Raw genomic sequence first — 26,916 nt, 5'->3', positions numbered from 1 at the left:
ATTAGTTAACTGGCAAGGGTATTTTGAGGGACGGTATTTTCGGAAAAGATAACACCGTTTTATTCAAAAGTGTTAAATCGGATGAAAAAAGACCATTTTGTAAATGAATTATAAAAGTATGATCATTTTGTGACCGAATTACAAAAACTACATCATTCTCTAATTCGGCCATGTTTAAAATGTACCATTTCATTCAATAGAAATAAAAATAAAAAAATAAAAAAAAAATGAATCACATTGGATTTGAGATTGGCATTCTATGTAAATATTGGAAATGTGGGGGCATTTAGCCGTTCCTCAATTTGAGAAATTGTGATTTTCCGGCACTCACTATTTAGATTCTTTAATCCATAGAACAAAGAAGTCACCCACACCTGCAGATAAAATTGAAGAATCACGGATTAGATTAATCCGATCTAGTATAAACATTGGTGCTGTAGGGGTACCAATTTTGTTTGGGGTACCAACCAAAGGGTATTTAAGTCAATGCGCCCTTGTTAAGTGCAGGGTGCTTGGGTAAGAAATTACACAAACCCTATCAAAATCCCTTTTTCCGGAGGTCATCTAATATATTCAGTACCTCCCTCTTCTACAGTCCTGTTCGTTTTCAAGCTAGGGTTTTATAGAGGCTGGTTAGATATACATATAATTTGGATTTCTAAGGAACCAAGATTTGTTGTTTTACTTTCCAACAGTTTGTTATATTGTTTGTTGATTTGTTTGCTTTGTATTTCAATGTTGCATCAAACATCAATTAGGGGTATGCTTCATCTCATCATCTTAGATGCTGATTTATTTTCTTGGATGTCATTATTTTCTTGCTTTGCATAATAAAAGATTGAATCTACAGTCATGAATGGCAATGATGAAAAAAAGGCCGGTCTTACAGCTGTCTTGGGTTCAATCCCAATTTGGTAGTAGAATGATACAAAACTTTCAGAAGGTGTTTTCTGAGCCATATATTATATGCACTTGTCTTTATCGTGAATATGCCTAGTTCCACGATTCACTTTCTAACTATCTTCTTGTTTACCACTACTTTACATGCTGTTTTGCACTTTCAGTTTACATCTCAACTTAGTCATTTGCAAGAATGAACCATCTGTGAGTAATTAAACACTTTTCTCACTGATAGCGCTGAGAAAAGGACTGCAGGTTCTGAGCAAGTGCCATGATTTTCGCATTTGAAGGATATGCAGGCATGATGGGTTCCATTATTTTGTTTTACATAGGCTACTCACAGGCCTTAACCCGTTGTCGGCCGAGTAATTTCTGTGCAGTATACTGGAGTGTTTGTTGTACTAAACATAAGCATTAGTACTACTGCATTAATTGACGGTACAAAAAATTTGTGATATTGTGAGTAAGCAACTGGTATTGTTTGTTGATTTCTTTGATTTGTATTCATTTCTCTTAATGTTGCATCAAGCAACAATTAGTCCTTAGATGGTAATCAGTTGATTTATCTTCTTCAGTTTCATTGAATGGCAGTGATGAAAAAAAGGCCGGTCTTACAGCTGCCTTGGGTTTAATCCCAATTGGTAGTAGAATGATACAAAACTTTCATAAGGTGTTTTCTGAGCCATATATCTATGTCAAGCGTTACCATATATGGCTACTATCTTACTGTTTATCACCATGCTGTTTTGCACTTTCTGTTTACATCTCAACTTTGTAATTTTCAAAATTGAACCATCTGCGAGTACACAACTAAACGATAAGTAATTGCCATGATTTTCACATTTGAAGGGTATGCATGTAGGTCAGTTATCATGTTTTACATTGTTGTCAAAAGATTGCTTTCTTCTTCAGAGGTTACTGACAGGCCTTCAGAACCGATGTGGTTGAGTAATTTTTGTGCACTAGAGAGTTTGTTGTAAACAACTGCATCAATTGACAGTACAAAAAGTTTGTGAGTTCGCGATACTGACCTCACCCTGACTCCCAAGGTTTTTACCCTTGGTGCCGATTCTCTTGGCATAGTATGCTACAATTTATAGGTGGTTTAGTTGTTTTGAAATCAATATATGAGATTCGACAATACAAATCCCTTCATTGTGTTGTAGTTTGACGTGGAATCAAGTATGATTTTGACAATGTGGATTGTGGTTATTTGCAAGGTAGAGATTAAAGTCGTTAGAGGTGGGGTTCTGTATCAGCGTAGAAGGAGATGACCACGACATCTTGCTGTTGTATGCAATTTTTTACCATATAAAAATGGTCTAATATTTAATTTACCTTGATGGATTGTTTCCAATTAGGCAGTTGTAGACCCTAAATTGCTAGCATATGGTTTAGATATATTGGTCATGTATCTGTGCAGCTGCAGGTTAACCTCACAGAATAAAAGCGCAATGTCTGCATCGATGGTAAAAGGTTCTTCATCCAGACCTGGATAAGAAACCATGGGCCGTAGAGGTTTGACACCAAGTCCCTTCTTTGGTTCTGACTGTTCTTACAGGGTTTCCAATTAAAACTTACACTTTGTCATGTTTCTTTTCAGGAAGATGGTAAAATCATGGACCTGGTCACCCACAAAATGGTCTGTCATAGCGAAAGGCTTGGCAGGTCACATAAGGAAGCAATGCTGAGAAAGGTAACCAACTCGAAGAAAGTTAGGTTTTCAGTGCTCAAGTAACCAACTCAATAAGAATCTCAGGAATATCTCTTCGAGGAAAAAGTTAGATTTTCATTGCCATGTTTTATGTTCTTGAATCTTTCATGGTGCCACTCCACTCAGCGTTGCTCAACCTAAATTAGACTGTATTCTTAGGTGAGAAGCATGGGTTATTGTCAATTAAGACTTGAAATTAATCCATAGAGAAGTCATGATGAAAGTTTCCCACGCATGCAGGTGTTGCTATTCAGCTGCCGCCTTGGTACAATTTTTCAAGTGAGTTTCTAGTGAGTTATGTAACTGTACAATTCTAGCAGAGTTATGTTACTTGTGTAACTGATGGATATATGTATGTTTCCATAGAGAAATTTGATTTATATGGATTATGACAAAATTGAAGGACTTGCAATAACATGGCCTGTTATGGCATTGTTTGCTTGAACATGGCCTTCATCTCATCTGGTTTATCTTTTTATTTGCTCTTGTGATTTCTGGTTTCTGTTGGAACCGAACTGATTACTGATTATGACTTTTCCTTGGTTTAAATTCTAATTTGTGGGTTGTTCATCATCAGCTACATGCTGATAATATAGACAACTGCTATAAAATTAACCACCTGACAAGTTAGGGTTAACCTGCGAGTTATAAATTGCCAGCTCTAGCTCTACTGTCAAGTTCTTTTTTAAAAAAATTTTTGACACGATCAGCAGAGATTAAAGGGCCCCCAACCCAACAACAGAAAAAGAAGAAGAAAAGAACAAAGAAAACAGAACCAGGAAACAAATCACAACCTATAGTAGATTTTTTGGCTACTATCCTCATGAAGGATGCCTGTAAACTCATCTCCTAACTGCGTCCAGTCTCACACCTCAGATGAAGAAGGTGGGTAAATGCCAGTTAACCCCTGTTAGTCTCGCGATAGATATGATCGAATTGTATCCAATCAAACTGCTTCCTTAACCTCCTAATACTTCTCCAGATATATCTCACATTCCATGAAGGAGAAGGGTCACTGTTGTTTAAAAGCACCACAGCTGTCATGGAACCCATACCAAAATGAACTCTTCTAAATCTCATATAAATAGGGGAACATTATCAAAATGCCCCTGCTATAAGGCTCCTTGAAAAGGGATGATTTTTTAGGGACCATGGTTTAGGCCACCTTCCCTATAGTTATAAGGGGTGTTCAAGAACATTGAAATGACTAACCTACTCTTAACCTAATTTAATTTAAAACCAACACAATAACCACCTCTCTCTCTATATATATATATAACCACCACCTCCTCCCACCACCGCCGATTACCACCACCAACAACAACAACCACCGATTACCACCACCACCACCGCCGCCGATTACCACCACCTCCAATTATCACCACCAACAACCACCGGTTACCACCACCACCTCCGATTACCACCACCACCACTATATATGTAGCTTAATTTAAAACATTAACAAAGATATTCTCACAAACCCATTACTTGTCATTCGTTTTTGGTTGAATAAATGAGAACTCATCATCAAAATGAGTTGAAAATGGAAGTTCCAGAGAGGTTTAATGGAGTTTTTTTTTCAGTAAAAAGTTCGGTTATCACAAATTATTTTTTTCTTAGCCGAACTCAAAGTTCGGTTGATTCGCAAAAAAATACTTTTAACCGAACTCCTTGTATCAGAACAATACAAGTCCATAAGATCGGTTCGTTCGCAAAATTATTAAGTTTTCTTTGTAACCGAACTCTACCTATAAGCCCAGTTCGGTTGATTCGAAAAATATGTTGAAGTTTGCGAACCAACCGAACTTCTAACATTAGGTTACTTTTAACCTGATGTTCGGTTGGGAACTTGGTTGCGTTGAAGTTTGCGAACTAACCGAACACACAAGATGTACTCAAATAAATTGTCAAGTTCAAAGTTCGGTTACCTACCATTTTATCCTCGGTAACCGAACATTGCACTGTACGACCAAAATTTCCATTAACGAGCGAGTTCGGTAACCTGCGTGTTTGGAAAACGTAACCGAACTACACTTTCAGGTGTGTTCGGTTACCATATGTCAAGCGAGTTCGGTTAACATGTAACCGAACTACACTTTCAGATGTGTTCGGTTACATGATGTTGACATATGGTTAACCGAACTGGCCCAAATTTACATAAAAATTTTCATTTTTTTGAAAGTTTGGAGCAATTCAACCAACATTATCTAAGTTTGAAGCATACCTGGGTACCCAAATACCCTTCCTCCGATTGTGGTTGGTAAAATCCATCGTTTTTCATGTTTTCCTTCTTCATCTTCTCTAACTTTACTCTCTCAATAATTCTACTTCTTAAAAAAAAAACTCATCTGATTTTTTAATCTCACTAATTATCTTTAACTTAATCATCTCACTAATCATTACACTAACTATTATTAACGCTAGCTAATCATCACCCAAAATTAATCAAGAGGGTAATTTAGGTATTAATATAAATATCTAGATAAGGGGTGACCTAAATTTACTTCTAATGTCTTTACCCAAAATAAAAACATGATCCCCAAGAAAAATCATGGTCCCCAAAATATCGTTCTTGAAAAATACCCTTTCAAAATTAAAATATACCCTCAAGCTTCTAAAAGCCCAAACCCGTATTATTAGTTTACTAAATTACCCTTAAATAAATACACGTAATACAGGTGTTTATTTCAGCGGGAATCAATTCATTTCGTTTCTCTTCCTCTCTCTCATTGCAGATGAAAGCCGAAACACAACTCAAAAACTGAAGAATTACAGATTAAATCTTCAGAAATCAAACACCATAAAAAACCAGTAGATTAAGACTATTCCATGATCTAAAAGATCAAATCTGACTGAAACACACGAAAACTAAAAAAATAGGTTTCAGAAATCAATTTGTTGTGGATCTTCAACAACAACATATTGAAAAGATCAAATCGAAGGTAAACATTGATTTTTTGTCTCAATTGAGTTTACATTTCATTTAATTTCGTTTCAGTTTCTTAAATGATTTATCTTCAAACAATTGTTTGATTAATCGATTTTCATTTCCATTTAGTTTTTTTTTCATACTGTTACTGTTTTCAATTGAATTCATACTAATTTTATTTGATTTAATGTTGCATGTGTTAGGAAACAACAAGATCAACTGCTTCTTGGTGTTAAGAAAGCAGTAAAGGTAGGTCTACTGGTTTACTTGATTTTGTTCAATTTCATAGTGATTTTGTTCATTTACCGAATTTGATTCACTTAGTGTTGCATTATTTTGTGATTTATTTTGTTGTTTAGTAGCAATTTTCTGTTGGTATCTATGTGATGGATTGATGAATTAGTAACAAACGCATTTTTATGTTTGAATTTAGGATGCATTTTTAAGTTCGAGAAACAATCGAATGAATAGAAGAAGGAGTTCGATAGAAGAAGTAAGGAGTTGGCAATACTAGCAGAATCAAGGTTGGAGAAACAAGTTGATTTTCTAAGTTTCACTTTTTTTAGTATGTCTTTTCACTATCAATAACTTTCAGAAAAATCTTTTATGCTTTATTCTCTATAGAGTGTTATGGGTTGTACAAAGAGCGTCATTGAGTTCAAAATAAGCTTTTAGCACTTCAACTGTCCTGTAGCTATCAGTTAACTATCATTGGACATTGTCTCATTATGATTTCTCATTCCGGTAGAAAAAGTATCCACAATTTGACCAGCTGCATAATGGTGCCTCATGCGACATGTATTCTTTAGTTAATCGAGAGTAAGATTAGGATAATCAAGATTCACAAGTTGTTGTTGTTGTTAGTAGATGTTGTAGTGGTGGTGATGGTAGGTGTTATTAGTGTTAGTAGATGTTGTGGTGGTGGCAGTGGTGATTTTTGTGTTTGCAGAAACGTTATTGGTGGTGGATTTAGATGCAGTGGAGGTGTTGGTGGTGGTAATAACAATAGTAGTGTTTGTGTTGTTGTTTTGGAGGTGGTGATGTGAAGTTTGAGAGAGTTTTTATTTATGTATGACTGTTGTAGGACTAAAAATAAAGTGGTAGTGGAAACGGTAGCAGTGCTACGGTTTTTTAGTTATGAAACATTTGATTATTCTGTATCTACTAGCTATTTTTTATTGATTGGCTTTTGTGTTTACAAATTTTTGCTTTGCTTCTTGCAGAGGGCCTTCAGGTTATGAAAGAAGTGGAAGACGACCTGATCACGATAGATAGTTCCCATTTCTATTTCTAGAAGCAACTTTTTCAAGTTGTCCCCTTACATAGATGCAACTGGCATATCTATCCCCATACAATAGATAGTTCCAATTTCTATTTCTACAATCCTTAAGCCAGATATAAGTGAGGCAGAAGGAATGAACCCTGGTGGATGTGTTAAGATTAAGTGTTTCCTTTGACATAGTAGGAGTCACCTGCTGTTATTTCCAATGTATGGTACTACTACTCATGTTGATTTAGTTATACCTATTTTATTGATAAATTCGTGATGCTGGTCCTTGAACTCTAGTTGTTTAGTAACCAGTGTTCCACTTGGAGTTGTTTCCATTTATTTATATTTGTCTTTGTTTAGTTGAGCATCAAACCTTGGTTCTCGATAGGCGGTGCCAACAAGAATTTGGGTTGTTTAGTACTTCTGTTGAATTTTTTGGGATGTTTAGTACTTTTGCTGAATTTTTTTACTTCCACTAGTTGCCAAGTTGTTTCCAGAAGTGTGGTAAACCAACCAGTCTAAGCTCTGAAAGTGGAGGCAACTTGCTCGAGTTGTCTCCAAAGCTGGAACCAACTTGATCAGTTGTTTCCAAGCCTGGAGCCAACTACCTCTAGTTGCTTCCAAGTGCGAGAGCAACTAGCACAAGTTGCTCCCAAATCTGGAGCCAACTAGATCAAGTTTCTTCCAAGTGCGAGAGCAACTAGCACAAGTTGTCCCCAAATCTGGAGCCAAATAGCTCAAGTTGCTTCCAAGTGTGAGTTTTAACATAATCACTTAATGCCCGTCATAAGTGGAGTCAACTTTCGAGTGCAAGAAAGCAATGAAGGATGCGGTTGATAGGGATTTCAGACCTTTGGTGGCTCAGCTCATGCAAGTTGAAATCTGCTAACAGGTGAGGAAGATGGCAAAAGAAAGTTATTTGGAATAGGTACATCTTTCACATGGGAGGATTCCAAATGCATTAAACCAGATATAAGTGTGGGTGGAGTAATCAACCCCGGTGGATATGTTAAGATTAAGTGTTTCTTTTGTCATCTTTGTCATGGTAGGATCACTAGTCATTATTTTTAATGAATTTTCTTGGACACATATTACGTATTTTGGAGACAACTTACTCAAGTTGTCTCCAGAAGTGGAATCAACTAGTATAAGTTGTCTCCAGAATGTGGAGTAAACTTGCTAAAAAGTTCTCCAAAATTAGGAGTACAGGAACCTAGTTGGGTCTAAATGCTGGGTCAGTATGAAAATTTACTTACATAGCATGGCATCCAAAAGGGAAAGTTTTGCTCAAGTTGCCTTTATAAATATAACCAATTCTCCAAAAAAGTTCAGTGAGGCAAAACAAATTCGCAAACTATATAGCTTAACCCACATATTAAGAGAGGAAAATAGCATTTATCACTTGAAATGATACTTACAAATACAAAGTCTTAGCCTCAAAATACATTGAACCAACAACTATTAAGAACCACAGGGTGCAAAAGGAGACGTTTAACAATATTTACATTGATCTTCATGTATAGACTCGAAGCACCAAAGAAGGTTAGTTAGACTCGAAGCAAAATAGTGTTTCCAGAAAAAGCTTAAACAGGCTCCATAGTTTTTAGACAGATGCACAATTCATCAGTACTTATCATCTTTTAGAAAGCTGCACAATTCATCAGTACTTATCATCTTATTGATGCTGCCACGTAATCACATAAAAATTAATTGAATGTCAGACATTTGACCAGATTTTCTTTCTAATGCAAACACTGAAAATAGACTTCACTAATTATCAACATTTCAAATGGCTTTATATGTGATGGTAATTATATGCCAAAACTTAGCGAAAAAAAGTACCGAACCTAAAATAATTGGAGCCAACTAGTTCAAGTTGTCTTCACGAATAGAAGCAACTAGCCCAAATAATCTCCAAACATGAAGGCAACTTGTTCAAGTCGTCTCCAAGAATGGAAGCTACTAGCCCAAGTTAGACTCCACTAAATATTCAATTGATTTGTTTTATTATGTGATGACATTTTGACTAATCTGATTTTAAGTGACATGTAATGATTAAACAAGGATTACAAAAATAATGTTAACAAACACAGTGACAAGGTTTTGTACAAAATTAATAAAAGACAATGTAGAAAGGCCACAGAATGTAAAACTAACACATTATTGCCCATAGATACAAGAATTAAATGAGAAGTACAAGTATGCATGACATAGAGTAAAGTTCATAAATATCCAAAAACAAAAAAGTTCATTTTATACTAACATACACAAATGCGAAGGCAACTAGCATAAAATTGTCTCCAAATATGAAGGCAACTTGCTCAAGTTGTCTCCAAAGATGAAAGAAACTAACTCGAATTTGTTTTCATAAAGAAAAAGAACATACACAAATGAGTGAAGCAGGCGTGAGTCGAACACACATCTTCTGACATGGAGTCATTCGTGCTACCATTGCACCACAGATTCCTCAATGCAAAAATAACATTGCAAAAAGTGTACAAAAACAAGTTGCATATATGATAAGTGAATGCAACTAGACCAAGTTGTCTGCAAATCTGGAGTCAACTTGCACAAGTTGTCTCCAAATCCAAGTTCTCCAACAACAAGAAAAGGTTGATAATACTCGTACCTGCCCACAGAGTGCTCCTAGTGTATTTAATCCTAATCTTCCGGTCTAGTTCTTGTTGTTTTCGATTCTAGGCCAGCTTCACTGCAAGTTATCCTACTAATTCATCTATAAATTTCAATCCATCAAAATCTCCAACCAAAAATCCTTCTTCCCTGCAGTTCATATTCATCTCACGCTGACTCCAAATCTGAAGGAAACTAGCCCAAGTGGTCTCCGACTTGGAGGCAACTAGCAGAAATTGTGTCCAACAAAATTTATACATGAATTAGCTTCTCAAGAAAAAATAATCGAGAAATACTTACGGTAAGTGCAGCAGTAAGTGGAAGCAGCGAAAACAGAACCTTAAAAATTACAGATCCTCTGGAAGAAAAAATGTAGAGCACTTTACTTCAGTAAAACAAAGCAACAACTTCATCATTTCGAGAAGAGTATATTTTCATTTGTTATCTTGTTTTTTCTCACGTTATTATAAAAATAAGCTAATCAGTACTCATCCATCGAAATTCGATTACATTGATGTTAATTATGAAATATGAACTGAATTTCAAAATAACAGTCCTCAAAGGTATGTGCAAAGCTACCATAAACTAAATTCACTAGCTAGTACTGGCGTTAGCTTATGCCGGCACTATTTAAGAAGAGTTTCAGAAAGAATTAACCACCTGAGCTTAAAGCACACTTCTACCATGAACTACATTGTCTAATGATGCATAATAATTACACAAACGGAGTTAATGTGTATACGGGAAACCTGGAGAACTACAATGCATATTAAATCAATTATAATTTAATACTTGCTTTTCCTTCTAACTCTTTATAAATTTTTGTCACAATACCATTAAACAAACAAAAGCACCAGTAGAATTGCTATTTCTTTAATATTTCTTTCCAAGGGTAGAAATTGAAATGTGAAATATATACTCGTTAAGGAGTGTGCACGAATTCGTCCTCATGGAAAATGTTTGTTTCTTCTGTTTTCCCGGTAGAAGAATTGAGAGAGAGAAATAAAGCAGAAACGAGTAGAGCAGATTTGGATCTCCAAATGAACATGCAATTTCAAATTTTTGGGGTCATCAGTTGAATAATCAACCAATCAGAAAGATATGTGAAATATACACTCGTTAGAGGAATGTGAACAAATTTGGACTCCATATTCCATTCGTACACATTAAATGTTACGGAGGTTAAAAATGGACTTTAACTTGTTAATGGATATTCGGCCCCTTGCATATATGCCCCTGAAGGGTGTTCGTGCAAAGCCCATGGATAGTAGGGGCATATATAACATTCCCACTATAAATAGCCGCCTTCATACATGCTTCAACACCTTACAGCTCATGACCCTGACAAACGCCAAGGTATCTCTGATTATAGCTCCAAAACCACCCAAGACATCACTCATAGAACCATCTATGTTTATCATAACAGTATACAAACCAGGTCTTAACCAAGTACATCTCAGTTCCCCTCTAAGCTGCAACTGACAAGGCACATTCCAATTACAGAAAAAAAATCTTGTATGAGGGTTATCATCAACCCTGATATCTTGAGCAGCTAATTTCGCTTTCACATCTTGAATGATCAACCAACTCACCTGGTCAGTTTAGTTGTTCTGCTGCCTAAACACTCTGGCATTTCTTTCCCTCCAAATATGATAAACATAACTATTAAAGGTGAGGTTTCTAACATAAGTGATAACAGACTTACCCTCAAAAGCACCAATGCACCAATTAATCTCCTCCTTCCAGTTAGCTCTTGGCCCAGTGGCATAACCTAGCTTGATAAGAAGACGCTGCCAAATCTGACAAGAAAAGGGACATTGCAAAAAAAAAAAAGGTCCTCATTCTCAATAATCTGGACACAAAGGACACAAGCAGGAGATACATTCAAACCCCACTTAATAAGTTTAGCTTTGATCCTAAATCTATGATGAAGAACTACCCAAGTGATGAAGGAATGTTTAACTTGAACCACACAAGACCCTTCCACTCACGACAGTCCAGAGAACCACGAAGAACTCTATAAGTATCTTTCACAGTAAACTTACCAGATGAGCTAGGAGTCCGAATAACCTGATCCTCTTCCCCAGAATTAACACAGACGGTTCTAATCCGATTAACCATTTCAGCTGTGAATAATTCATTAGTATGAGGAAATTTCTACTCATCATTCTCAATATATTCATAGGCTCTACAATCTCTACCAAGAAACACATTGTTAATAACATCACCTGGGATCCATTCCACCAATCTACCATTAGGTTTCCAATTTCCAGTGAGAAAAGAAGTAGCAGCTCAATTACCAATATTCGTTTTTAACAATTTAGCAACCTCCTCCCTCTGACCAAGAATATTTCTCCAACTCCAAGAAGCATCTTGAGGACACTTCATAGTCCAGAAACATTTATCTTTTATCAAGTTGAACCAAGTCAGTACACAAGGATTTCTTATTAGAGACTAACTCCTAAACATGTCTCATGATAGCAGCAAGTCTGCAGTTCTCTAATATCTAGACCTCCCTTTTTATAAGAAGAACAAATTTGGTTGCAACTGATAGGGAAACTAGTTTTCTTTTCAAGATCAACACTACCCCACAAAAACCTTTTAAATATAGAGTTCAAGTATTTGATAACTTTCTTAGGAAGAATAGAGAATGATAGCCAATAAAATACCATGCTATTAAGAACATTTTTAATAAGAAGTAACTTACCACCATCAGTGAGGGATTTAAACTTCCAAGATTTGACCTTTTTGGTAACATTATCAATAAGAGGTATACAATCCTGAAAAGAAAGTCTAGAAGATAATAAAGGTATACCAAGATAACACACATGGAGATCACCAACTACACAACCAAGGAAAGAAATAATATTCTTCAAATTAACCTCATTCACTGAAGAATGGAAAAGAGCAGTTTTTTCTTGACTCACCTCAAGCCCAGTACAAGCATTGAATCTCATAAGAGCATTATGAAGAGAAGAAGAAGACTTCAGCTCACCTTTGAAAAAGACTAAAATGTCATCAGCAAAACAAAGAAAAGTAATAGAGGGAGAATGTCATTTAGAATGAAGAGCAAATTCTCCATTATTCACTTGTTGTTGAAGGCAGACACTTAATATCTCCGTCACCATAACAAATAAGTAAGGGGATAAAGGACACCCTTGTCTAAGACCATGCTTGGTCCCAAAAAAACCACAAGGGGATCCATTAATCATAATTGAGAATCTAGAAGTAGAAATACAACAATTTATCCATTCAATTAACAAATGAGGAAAACCAAAATTTTCTAGAGAAATAATAGTGGCCCTCCAACTCACGGTATCATAATCCTTCTTTAAATCTATTTTCAAAGCACACCTAGGTGCTCTTTTAGGTCTATGATAATTCCTCAAAATATCACGAGCTGGCAAAACATTATCTTCAATGGATCTCCCAGAAATAAAAACTAACTGATTAGCATTAATTAAATTGCCTAGCACATGCTTCATTCTTAAAGAAATGATCTTTGTCAAGAATTTATACAAAACATTACACCAAGCTATAGGTCTAAAACCCAGAACAGAATTTGGGTTATCCTTTTTAACAATAAGGGTCAAGAAAGTACTATCTACCTCCTTAAGCAGTTTAGCACTCTTGAAATATTTAACAGCTGCAGTGAGGTCATCTCCCACAATACTCCAACAGAATTTGGAAACCAACTAGAGAAACCATCAGGGCCTGGACTCTAGCTAAAACTAATGAATGATAGACCCACGACAATTTCATCTCTAGTGACAGGCCTAACAAGATTATTTCTAACTTCATCCTTAAGAATATCATCAAACTGAATAGTTTGAAAAGTTTAAGTATCTTCAATAAAAGTACTAGAAGTATCATCAAAAAAGGAAGAATAAAAATCAATGAATTTTAAAGCAATTTCATCATCTCTAGTGACAGGCCTAACAAGATTATTTCTAACTTCATCCTTAAGAATATCATCAAACTGAATAGTTTGAAAAGTTTAAGTATCTTCAATAAAAGTACTAGAAGTATCATCAAACAAGGAAGAATGAAAATCAATGAATTTTAAAGCAATTTCATCATCTCCTTGCAATAATACATTATCTCTATACATTAAAGTAAGAATTTTATTTCTATTATACTGTTCTCTCAACAAATTGTTAAAGAAATGAGTATTGGAATCCCAAAGACACATCCATTTCACTCTAAATTTTTGCTTAGCAATGGATTCTTCATATCTTGTGTCCTTAGCAAACTGTTGAATAACATATTTGTCTTTGATAGAAGATTCAACACAGAGAGGATGGGATTGAATATGCTTCTGAATATCTCTCAACTCCACTATAGCACTTTCCACTTGAGTAAATACATTTGTTCTCTCAATCTTCCGCTGAATTATAACAGCTTTAACTCTCTTGAATTTAGTAACAAAAATAAACATTGAGTTACCTCTAACTGAAGCAGACCAAGCACTCTTAACCATCTCTAAAAAGTCATCTTCCCCAGTCATAGAATTAAAGAACTTAAAGGGAGGAGAACCATGATGTCTATCTTCATAAATAGAAACCACAACAGGAGAATGATAAGAGATACCAGCTTCAAAAAAAATCAGCCTTGGAATCAGGAAAATCACTAACCCATTCCATATTAACAAGAGCTCTCTCTAATTTAGATAGGATTCTACTCTCATCAGTATACCCATTAGTCCGAGTGTATAAACTACCAGAAAAAGATAGATCAAAAATATGACTATCTTGGGTACAATTCCAAAACTCAAGATAATTCCGGGGAGTCACATCACCTCCCACTTTCTCATGAGGAAATAAGAAAAAATTTAAGTCACCAACCACTAACGAAGGGACGGAACTAGAAGAAGTATAACCTTCAATATCAACCTACGGTTGTTGTCTCATCACTGCATCATTACTTCCATAAACAAAGCAAACAAAAAAGTTCAAGCTCCTACTAGTAGTTACTTCAACCATCACCAACTGTTCTGAAGTATGAAAAATAGAAGTTTGCACCTCCAAGAGGTCCCAGCCAATCCTTATCCTACCAGAATCATTATTCAAGTACTTATCCTTAAAATGCCAATCAGGCCTAATATCCCTTCTTATTCTATATTTATAATGACTCTGAACATGAGTCTTAATGATACCTAGGATAAATAAATTATTAGTCCTAATAAAATTCCTAACCTTTACTTGCTTAAGAGGATCATTCAATCCCCTTATGTTCCAATAACCAATTTTAAACTTCATTACTGACTAGAGTTTGTTTTTTATTTGAAGACCCTCTAGCAGATTTCTTTAAATCTAACCCCATTTGGTGGATACTTTTAACTCCCTTAGAAGCTTGACCATTCTTTTGGGAGTCCTAGCAATGCTCCCTCCAATAACATGAAAAACATATTTATCCTTACTTTCCAAATTGGGGTCAATGTTTTCAGCTGACTTAGAGTTAATACCAGACTGTCTCCTATTCTTCTTGACTTCCTCAGTAGCATTAGTGGCCTTAATTAATACATAAAAAGAACTTTTTGTATGTATAACTGATTGAATTTCTGGAGCTTTTTCAAGAGTCTTAGACCCCTTAGAAATAGGCAAAAAATCTGCTACTTGGTTATTATATACTCTTTTCCTGGATTCTGGAACCATGTCTTCTTCGTTTGATGGGATTACATCCACCATGTTAACACCTTCCTCTCCTCAGAATTATCATCTAAAACCTCCTCAACTTATAACCCTTCCACTGGATATAACTTATCCTCCACACTGGAAGCCTTTTTTAAAAGTTTTTACAACCCATTCACTTCTTTAAGGATTCATCCCTCCCTGAATTTTCTTACCCACCACCTCAGTGTGCTGTACTTTAGGACATTTAGCTTCAGTATGTCCAAAAGTTTTGTATTCACAACATTTTGGAGGTTTCCAAGGATATCCACCTGGACTATGAATGCTTCCTTCTCATCAATGACCACTTGTATCTCATTAGGAAATTTACATGAAGTATCACCCTCCACACAAACTCTAGCAAAATTCATTGTAGATCTTTCATAAGTCTTCTTATCTGTCATCAAAGGATTACATAGAAAACTATCAATAATACCAATTCCTTTTTGATTCCACATAAACATATGAATCTTCTTCAATCTGAACCACACATGGACAATTTTCAAATCCTCCACCATTTGCTCAACCAGAGGAGACCATGGTATAACCAGAAATAATCCATTAGCAATATAAACATGACCTCTTTCAAGAACAGTTTGTCTTCATCATTATTAAACTCAAATATAAAAGTAGCATCACTATGCAAAGTCATATGAACCTCTCCCTTTAGTCGCCAAATACACAATAGAGAATTATTTACAAAATACTAAGGAAAACGACGCCTAAAAAAGCATCTACAACTATATTCTCAAATTTCTTAATATTATCTTCAAAATCAGAATAAAGAAACAATCGTAACCATCTTACCATTTATCAATTGAGGACCTCGGTATCCCAATTCCTCATGTCTCATCTGTTGTTCACTAATAATAGCTTTAGAAGCCATTTCATCCCAAAAGCCTTTCGTTCTCTCAGATCCACCTCTTTTCTGTTCAGAAAAAGTGTTACCTCGACCAGAAGGAAGAGGTGGAAACATCTCCATATCGTCTTCCTTAGAAAAATCATTCAGACTCCATCAAATTGAGAGCAGATGAAGGAGGCAGTAAAGAAGCCGTGGAAGAGCACGAAGAAGCCACCAGACGGTGGTGCCGTGAGAGCCGACGAAATTCCGAAAGATGAAATGTCAAACCCTAATCACCTTTGAAAAAACGGGGATCTAACAACCACACCAAATATTTCGCTTAGCAAGCTGTATGGAAAAACTCCAATATAATTTTAAGAGAATCAACTAGACAGTCAGACTCAATTTTATAAAAATTATATCAAGTAATTATATCTTAATTTCTCGATTCAATACTTACTCAAGAAAATAGAAAGCTGCGAGTCTAATTGATTACAAGAGAAATTAACTTGAACGGTACCAAAGACCAATGTTCAAGTATCAATCAATTTCAATCAACAACCAAAGGTTGGATTTCCCAATTGATCGATTCAAATCACAACCTGTGATATTTCAATTATATAACAAAATATAATGCGGAAAAGAAATAACACAAACACCAGAAGTTTTGTTAACGAAGAAACCACAAATGCAGAAAAACCCCGGGACCTAGTCGAGATTGAACACACACTGTATTAAGCCGCTACAGATACTAGTCTACTACAAACTAACTTCGGTCTGGACTGTAGTTGAACCCCAATCAATCTCACACTTATCCAAGGTACAGTTGCGCTCCTTACGTCTGTAATCCCAGCAGGATACTATGCACCTGATTCCCTTAGCTGATCTCACCCACAACTAAGAGTTGCTATGACCCAAAGTCGAAGACTTTAATAAACAAATATGTATCACACAAAAAAGCCTACAGGAATAGATAAATCTGTCTCCCACAGAAATACCTACGATTTTTGTTCCGTCTTTTGATAAATCAAGGTGAACAGGAACCAATCGATAAACCAGACTTATATTCCCGAAGAATAACCTATAATTATCAATCACCTCACAATAATCTAAATCGTGTGATGGCGAAACTAGATATTGTGGAATCACAAACGATGAGACGAAGATGTTTGTGACTACTTTTTATCTTGCCTATCAGAGAAATTAATCTCAAGCCAATATTATGGTTGTACTCAAATACGATAGAAACAGCAAGATCAGATCACGCAACTACAGAGAAAATAGTTGGGTCTGGCTTCACAATTCGAATGAAGTCTTCCAGTAGTTAACCTACGGGGTCTCTATAGAAACCTAAGGTTAAAGGAAAATCGACTCTAGCTTATACAACTAGTATCACACAGGAGGTATGGGGATTAGGTTTCCCAGTTGCTAGAGTTCTCCTTTATATAGTCTTCAAATCATGGTTTGCAATCAATGCTACGTTGGTAACAAAGCATTCAATATTCACCGGTAGATGAAAACCTGATTAGATTCAAGCTAATATATTTCAACCATTAAATCGAATCTTAGATTTTTATACACACATGAGATGTAACTTCATTTAGGTTTGAGTAACCGTACCTAAACGTGTACACTTAGTTGGTTCACAAATAGTTAACCAATGGTTAGCTATATGAGCACTTCCATATTAACCATATTCATCTTCTTCACATAACTAGTTCAAATGACTCATAAGAACTAGTTGAAGAGTTGTTCAATTGCTTAGGTCTCATAAAAGTATACAAGACACAATCGAAACAAAATCAGTTTTGATTCACTCGAATCGATTCATAAACATTATAGCCACGGTTTGCAAAGATTGCATTCCTTAAAATATAAATGTCTTAGTTCACGAATTAAACTGTTTTTAGAAAATAACCTACTTAAGTACACATATTGGTACGCGAACTTAAGTATCCGGAATAAGTTTGTTTTCAGTTCACAAACTCCAGCAGAAATTCACGGGATGTGAACTTCCGGCAGTACGCGTACTTTAGTTCCGGTTATCCTGAGCAGCAAAGTACGCATACTTTGGTTCAAGGATAATGGACTTACACACATGTACAAATGAGTTGTCTCACAATGTTTATATCCAACCATGGTTATGTATTCTAAATTCTCATTTCAATCATTGAAACATTCTTAGAGAACATTATATAGTTGATGTTCACAAACTATTTTTCGTCGAAGCGATTTTCAAGTGATTGAAACTAATATGACTTTCGTCACAAGTAAAGATGAACTTGGCCAAAGCGAAAGCTTCCCAACACATATTTCGATAAATAGATAAGCGAGATAAACTCAGCTCGAAATAGTACATGTGTATAACCATAGTCTATATAGCAATACAAATTTTGACTTAAGATAGGAGATGCGGTAGACTTTTGATTGATAGATAAGTTCAAGTCTCCACATACCTTTTTGTCGATGAAGTTCCACCAGTTCCTTGAGTAGTTCTTCGTCTTTGCATGATGAACACCGTGGAGTCTAGAGTTCAACTACACTTTCTATCCTAGTCCGAGACTTAGCTATTAGTAGACTAGAAATCAACACTTACAGTTTTGGCATCTAAATTTGACAAACAAGCTGGAGATAGCAACGCTTGCGAGTTCGACCTAGCAGTGCTCTAACAATATCCCCCTTTGTCAATTTTAGTGACAAAACTATCAATACATATGGAATACAAAATAAATAAACTTTGCAGCTTCTCTTACACATGCATGATCTCCTTGGTTCTTCAACATTACTCGAAATCTTCGTCACTTCCAAGTACTCCAATGATTCCAAAGGTTGTAAGTTCAGCATCACCGTTGTTGAAAATCCGTAGCCATAACAATGAGAAATAAAAAGCTCTCAATCATTCTTATACAGTGACATAGTATTATCACACAACATCAAAGTTCAATTGTATCACAACTTCGACAACAATACTATGTTGATATGTATCACTCCCCCTTAGTCAATACTCCATCTCACATGGAAACCACTCCCCCTTACATAATGATCTGAAAACCATATGTATTTGTAGTGTGAACTACACATTAATTCTCCCCCTTTTTCTCAATAAAATTGGCAAAGGTACGAAAATTAGTGGGATCCTAATGAAATTTCCATAGAGACACTTCATGACAAAAAGAAACTATATATCAACTTTTTAGATGCAATCATATAGCCGAAGCTAAATGCATTCATCAAGGAGTTTATAAAGTTACAAGATAACTCCTATAATATTCCACATCCGCACTCCCCACAAAGATTTGGCAATTAAGCACAAGTTCAATTAAGAACTCTCCCCCATAAAATGTCATTCCCGAAAGAACAACAAGAGCGACCTTACTTTCACAAGAAAAGAAGGATTTCTTTGGACAACACAAATCACATAAAAATATGAATTTGTATCCAAAATACTCAATTAAATTAACCACAAGAGAACCCATGATTAATTTAATCGAAAATGCTCAACATAAGAGACTTACGGAGCCGCACAATACATACATAAGAAATATGGATCCGGGAAGATCGATATTGTGGAATAGACAAGGATTCGTTCTATTTTCCATCACTATTTGCACAATGACATACAATAGACATAATCCTTGTAAACAAAAGTTTTATCCTTTATTCCATCAAATAATAACATAAAGGCTTTAACTTTTGTAAGTCAAAAGTTCATTCAATCTTTTATCAATACTTGCATATCGACATATGAAGGACTTAACTTTTGACCACGTATGGGACAATCATAGTTCACGGACGCAAACACCCATATCCCATAAGAAACTGCAATATATAAAACCAGAAAGATTAATACTGCAAAAATCATCTTCCAAACAAAGTTTAGAATTTAAGCAAATAAATCTAAAAACATTGAAGATGAAAATCGTTGGACATAGCTATGTGTAATCACAATAATGGATATTCCAAACTCTAGTTATGCTTCTTAAAAACACAAGAATAAAATTCTCATAAGAAGATTTCCTAGACAAAATCAAAATAACTCTTCGAGAACATTTCACTTACTTTGAAGACTCTTCTCGTATTCCCTATATTCATCAAGCTCGTCCTCGATTAGATCAATCTTGGATTCAAAATTATCCATCTTTTCTTCAAATATTTTGGAAGAGAATTCAAGTTCAACCTTCAGGGCACGAACTTGTTCCAAGACAAGATTCAAGGTTAAAGAGAGCTTATCAAAATGAGAGATCGAGGGATCCCCATCAGGAGAGGAGTCACGCTTGTTGGAGCACATCTCACTATCAAAAGAATCCGAACGAACCTTCTTAGAGGTAAAGATAACAGTCCAAACATCACTTTCTTTGCTAGAAAGACTTGATGAGGATATGATAAAATAAAAAAAGGAATGGTCTCATCAAGGAGAAATCTTCATCTTTAAGAAGGATTAAAGATAGGGGATAAAATTTCCAAAAATACCTTTGACCAAAACCCTAACAGAATTTGGTTATCCCCAAGAAAAAGTCTTTAAAGACGAAACCGTTTACGTACACAAACGGTTCTTGACTAAAAAGAGTTAAATGCAACAAAAGAAACAAAACTAGAGAAATAACAAAGATATTTCATCACAACCCTATTAAAAATTATGATTCTTTCCCAAGAGAGACAAACAAGAATCATCTTAAGCAAAATTACAGAATGTAATTTCGCCAATCCACAACAGGACTGAAAGATTTCTTACGAGGGGATGAAGTATTCGTCATTCCTTGTTTCTGTTTTTCCTTTAGGAAAGAAGAGTTATGCACATAATTCTTCCCCCTTTTTAGCATACTTTCGAATACCTTTGTTTGTTGAATTTTTCAAGCTATGATAGGCTTTGGAAATCCTTTTTGAAAGAGGTAAGGATTTCATAGGGGATTTCCATTTCATCTTCTGAAAACAAGGTTTAACAGAAGATAAATATTCTTGATCTTTAGTGCATACAATTTCACGATGATCCTGATTTTCACACAAGGAGACCAAACTATTTGGCAAGACCTTGTAATTCTCCACATCATAATTTTCAAGTGATTTGAAAATGACATATAATTAGGAGTAATTTGTTGATAGTGCTTAACAGAATTAAGCGAAGAAGTTCGATGTTTCTTGTTAGAGATAAAAACTTCTTGTCTTAAATTAAACATTTGACATTCCAGATCTTCAATCTTTTTAATCAAAATTTCCTCTTCAGTTGAAACATTTATGGAGAAGTAAGATTGTGCATCATGGAGTCATCATAACTGTTAGGAGGACATGTGTGATTATCAGCAAAGGGGTTAAGAGAATTTTCATAGATATCGTCCTCAAGACAGTAGTCAAGAGTAGCCATCCATGCTTTTGTTAATTCACTAAACTTCTCATCAGAACTTTGGGAAGCATTATAGATACTTCTACAACACTTAGAACAAGCTTCATAATCATAGTTTTTCTGAACTTTTCTATCCCTTTTTCTGACTGACTGGGATTTGTTTTGAGACTTTCTTTTATTTTGTCTAAGAGTTTTCTTAAGCTGTTGTATATACAGTGACAAAGTTGAATTAAAGCAATTCTCATCCCTTTTATCAAACAATTTAGGACGCCGAGATTTTTTATCAGATGAAGCAATATGATCGCTTAACAAGTGACGTTTTTCTCTTTGACAAAGTTCAAGATCAAAATTTTTAAGCCTTCCGACAAGAGTATTTCTGGAAAGCGTATCAAGGTTATTTCCTTCAACGATGGCATGCTTCTTAGAGTCGTATCTGGATGGCAGGGATCTGAGAATCTTCATCACAATGTCCTTTTCAGGAATAGTCTCACCAATGAAAAAGATGCATTAACAAATTCAGACACTTTGTGATTAAACTCATCGAATGAATCTTCATCTGCCATACGATGGTTTTCCCAAACAGAATTTAGGTTTTGACGCCTAGCTTCTTTTTCACAGGTATTCCCTTCAAATGCAGTGCCTAAGATATCCCAAGCTTCTTTAGACTTTGTGCACGTAGTCACATGATGCTGAAGGTCTGAGGTAATGGCATGTATGATAGCATTAAACCGTCAGAATTTTGCTATGCAGCAAGGATTTCCTCTGAACTATATCTACCAATATCCTTAGGTATAAATACATCGCTTTCTGTATTAACCGGAGGATCATAGCCATTAACAACACATACCCATGTTTGAATATCACGAGCTTGAAGAAAAGCACGCATAGCGATTTTCCACCATAAGTATTTTGAGCCATCGAAGACTGGTGGTACGTTTATGGAGATATAATTCATGTCCATGGAGTCAGATCGCTACAAACACAGACTTATAAGGTCTTTAAAAGTGTTTGCCTGCTCTGATACCAATTGAAAAAACGGGGGTATAACAACCACACCCAATATTTCACTTAGCAATCTGTATGGACAAACTCTAATATACTTTTAAGAGAATCAACTAGACAGTCAGATTCAATCTTATAAAAAGTATATCAAGGAGTTATATCTCAATTTCTCGACTCAATACTTACTCAAGCAAATAGAAATCTGGGAGTCTAATTGAACACAAGAGAAATTAAATTGAACGGTACCAAAGACCAATATTCAAGTATAAATCAATTTCAATCAACAACCAAAGGTTGGATTTCCCAATTGACCGATTCAATGCACAACCTGTGATATTTCAATTATATATCAAAATATAATGCAGAAAAGAAATAACACAGACACCAGAAGTTTTGTTAATGAAGAAACCGCAAATGCAGAAAAACCCCGGGACCTCGTCCAGATTGAACACACACTATATTAAGCTGCTACAGACCCTAGCCTACTATAAACTAACTTCGGTCTGGACTGTAGTTGAACCCCAATCAATCTCACACTGATCCAAGTTACAATTGTGCTCCTTACGTCTCTGATCCAAGAAGGATACTAAGAACTTGATTCCCTTAGCTGATATCACCCACAACTAAGAGTTGCTACGACCCAAAGTCGAAGACTTTAATAAACAAATATGTATCACACAGAAAAGTCTACAGGAATAGATAAATCCGTCTCCCACAGAAATACCCACGAGTTTTGTTCCGTCTTTTGATAAATCAAGGTGAACGGGAACCGATCGATAACCCGAACATATATTCCCGAAGAGTAACCTAGAATTATCAATCACCTCACAATAATCTAAATCATATGATGGCGAGACTAGATATTGTGGAATCACAAACGATGAGACGAAGATGTTTGTGACTACTTTTTATCTTGCCTATCGGAGTAATTAATCTCAATCCAATCTTATGATTGTACTCAAATACGATAGAAACAGCAAGATCAGATCACGCAACTACAGAGAAAATAGTTGGGTCTGGATTCACAATCCCAATAAAGTCTTCAAGTCGTTATCCTACAGGGTCTCGATAGAAACCTAAGGTTAAAGGAGAATCGACTCTAGCTTATACAACTAGTATCACACAAAAGGTGTGGGGATTAGGTTCTCCAGTTTCTAGAGTTCTCCTTTATATAGTCTTCAAATCAGGGATTGCAATCAATGCTACCTTGGTAACAAAGCATTCTATATTCACTGTTATATGGAAACCTGATTATATTCAAGCTAAAATCTTTCAACCGTTAGATCGAATCATAGCTTGTTATACACACATGAAGCTACTATCGGCATGAAATGTAACTTCATTTTGGTTTGAGTAACTGTACCTAAACGTGTACAAGTCGTTGGTTCAACAGTAGTTAACCATAGTTAGCCATATGAGCACTTTCATATCAACCTTATTCTTCTTTACCACAACTAGTTTAGATGACTCAAATGAACTAGTTAGAGAGTTGTTCAATTTCCTAGATCTCATAGAAGTATACAAGACACAAACCAAACTGCTTTTGATTCACTCGAATCGATTCATGAACATTATAGCCACGGTTTGCAAAGATTGCATTCCTTAACATATATATATCTTAGTTCACGAATTAAACTGTTTTTAGAAAAAACCTACTAAAGTACGCATACTGGTATGCGGACTTGAGTACCCGGAATAAGTTTGTTTTCAGTTCACAAACTCCAGAAGAAATTCACGGGATGTGAACTTCCAACAGTACGCGGACTTTAGTTCCGGTTATCCCGAGCAGCAAAGTGCGCATACTTTGGTTCAAGGATATTGGACCTACACACATATGGGTTGTCTCACAATGTTTATATCCAATCATGGTTATGTATTCTAAGTTCTCATTTCAATCAATGAAACGTTCTTAGAGAACGTTATATAGTTGTTGTTCACAAACTATTTTTCGTCAAAGCTGTTAGAGACAAAATTACAAGGAAGATCTATACAAGGACTAGGATAGAAAAGTGTAGTTGAGCTCAAGGACTTCATGGCGATTCATCATACAACGACGAAGATCTATACAAGGAACCGTGGAACTTCATCAACACAAAGGTATGTGGAGACTTAAAGTTATCTATCACTCAAAAGTCTATCTATTCTATCTCCTACTTCTTATGAGACAAAATTCGTATGCTATATAGACTAGATCATACACATTTGACATTTCGAGCTGAGCATTCATTGCTTATCTTTTATCTCGAAATCGTGTGTTGGTAAAGTGTTTCGCTTTGATCAAGTTTATCTTCACCTAGTGACGAAAGTCATGAAAAGTTTCAATCACTTTGAGAATTGCTCTGACGTGAATCGGTCTGTGAGTAATGGCTACATAGCGTCCTCTGAGAATGTCTCAAATAATTGAAATGAGAGTTTATATTACATAACCATGTATTCCTTGAACCGAAGTTTTCGAACTTTGTTGATCAAGAGAAATCGGGAGGATTGTGGAATTGGCTTGCCAAGTCCGTGAACCCAGTCCGCAGACTCAGTCTGCGAACTGTCGGAAGTTCTCGACCGAGAAGTTCTGCTGGATTTTCCAAAATTCTTTTGTGTACTTAGTCCGCGAACTCAGTCCGTGAACTGGCGGAAGTTCTCTTTCCGAGAATCTCTGCTGAGTTTGGAAAACTCAACCGATTAACTTAAGTCCGCGAACTTGTTTGTGAACTTAAGAGCTTATGATATAAAGATGTGCTCTGAACATAAAACTTAAATTACTAATGAATGCTTTATGCAAACCATGGATATAAAGTTCATGAGCCGATTCAATCGAGTCAAATCATCTTTGTTTCAATTATGTCTTGTGTAGTTACATAAGATCTCTTAGCAATTGAACAACTCTTTAACTAGTTCATTTGAGTCAATTGAACTAGTTATGGTGAAGAAGAACAAGGTTAATATGAAATGTTATGGTTAAACTTTTTGGGTTACTATATTGAACCAACATATACGTACACGTTTGGGCATGGTTTTCGTAAACCCATTAAACATATACCCAAGTGTGTGTGACAAGCTAAGTTTTCGATCTAACGGTTGAGAAATATTAGCTTGAATCTAAATCAGGTTTTCATCTAACGGTGAATAAGGATTGCTTTGTAACTAAGGCAAAACCCTGATCTGAAGGCTATATAATGGAGACATCTAGATTTGAGCAAAACTAATCCCCACACGTCCGTGGGATACTAGTGCGCTCGCTAGAGTTGATTCTCCTTTAACCTTTGGTTTTCTTCTCTAAAACCGGATTATCAATTGGTTCCTGTTCACCTTGATTTCATATCTTAAGACGGAACAAAACCTAGGGTTTATCTGTGGGAGACAGATTTATCCTTTGATATACTTTTCTGTGTGAGACAGATTTGTTTATTATCAAGTCTGTGATTTTGGGTTGCAGCAACTCTTGGTTGTGGGTGAGATCAACTAAGGGAATCAAGTGCGTAGTATCCTGCTGGGATCAGAGGCGTAGGAGTACAACTGTACCTTGGATCGGTGGGAGACTGATTTGGGTTCAACTATAGTCCGGTCCAAAGTTAGCTTGGATTAGGCTAGGTCCCGAGGTTTTTCTGCATTTGCGGTTTCCTCGTTAAAAAAATTTCTGGTGTCTGTGTTATTTCTTTTCCGCATTATATTTTATATAATTGAAATAATACAGGTTATGCGTTCGTGATCATCAATTGGAAATCCAACCTTTGGTTGTTGATTGATATTGATTGATCCTTGGACATTGGTCTTTGGTATCGTCCAAGTTATCTCTCTTTGATAAAGACTCGAAGATTTCTATTTGCTTGAGTAAAGATCAAATCGAGAGATTGAGATATAAACTCTTTGATATATCTTTTTATTGATTGAGTCTGACTGTCTAGTTGATTCTCATAAAAAGTATATTGGAGTTTGTTCATACAGATTGCTGAGCGAAATATTGGGTGGTATTGTTAGACCCCCCCGCTTTTTCAATTGGTATCAGAGCAGGCAAACACATTAAAGACCTAATAAGTCTGTGTTTGTGGCAATCTGAGTCTGTGGATAGAATCTCATACACATACCAAAATGCCTCCTAAAGCTGTCAACTTTGTCAAGTGTCTCGGGAATACCTCAAAGGGTCACTCCTTAAATGATTCTTCCAAATCCCGAGGTAAGAAGAATGTGTCATCTTGTGTTGATCATTCTTTCTCCAATGAGACATTGGACATAATAGCTAAAGCTGAAATGGAGCTCACCAGAATTACAAAAAATTCTATAGAGTTTGTTGATCTCAAGGATCATGTACAACTCATTGATGAATTTGCAAAGTCTATTGATCGTGAACAGGTACTCTATAACATTATAGGGACATTCTCCGAGGAAATTGAGAAACTTCTTCAAGAAAACAATATACAACGTGAAAAGATTGGTGATCTTGAAAAGCTGGTTAAAGAAGGCTCAATTAGAGAAAATTATTTGATCAAGACGCATTCATCCGATCTAGACAGACTTCGTGTTGAGAAGGAGAAACTTGAAGCATCGCTTGTCTTAGCCCATGGACAATACAAATCCTTGGAAAAGGAAAACTCTGTTTTAAAGAAAAATTCTTCTGCACAAATTAATTC

General features: G+C 35.7%; 2 long non-coding RNA genes and 2 other non-coding genes across 5 annotated transcripts; all 4 read left to right on the top strand.

The window, feature by feature from the left end:
* The first annotated feature begins 389 nt into the window (after positions 1-389).
* LOC113358087 lies at positions 390-3,065 on the top strand. 2 transcript variants are annotated; one of them, XR_003364193.1, is made up of 3 exons: positions 390-2,418; positions 2,504-2,773; positions 2,855-3,065. It is a non-coding gene; the product is annotated as an uncharacterized LOC113358087 (long non-coding RNA). The 2 variants fall into 2 exon arrangements; XR_003364192.1 differs by having other exon boundaries at positions 2,504-3,065.
* LOC113362530 lies at positions 858-959 on the top strand. Its single transcript, XR_003365779.1, has one exon. It is a non-coding gene; the product is annotated as a small nucleolar RNA snoR113 (small nucleolar RNA).
* LOC113362529 lies at positions 1,486-1,586 on the top strand. The gene has a single exon (XR_003365778.1). It is a non-coding gene; the product is annotated as a small nucleolar RNA snoR113 (small nucleolar RNA).
* Positions 3,066-5,356: 2,291 nt separating the features above from the next.
* Positions 5,357-7,121, top strand: LOC113361915. Its single transcript, XR_003365412.1, has 4 exons — positions 5,357-5,556; positions 5,747-5,792; positions 5,977-6,067; positions 6,767-7,121. It is a non-coding gene; the product is annotated as an uncharacterized LOC113361915 (long non-coding RNA).
* Positions 7,122-26,916: the final 19,795 nt, after the last annotated feature.

Source organism: Papaver somniferum, chromosome 3, assembly GCF_003573695.1.
Source record: "Papaver somniferum cultivar HN1 chromosome 3, ASM357369v1, whole genome shotgun sequence".
Classification (NCBI taxonomy): domain Eukaryota; kingdom Viridiplantae; phylum Streptophyta; class Magnoliopsida; order Ranunculales; family Papaveraceae; genus Papaver; species Papaver somniferum.
Note: the sequence above shows the minus strand (reverse complement) of the source record. Positions and strands in the feature narration are given on the sequence as shown.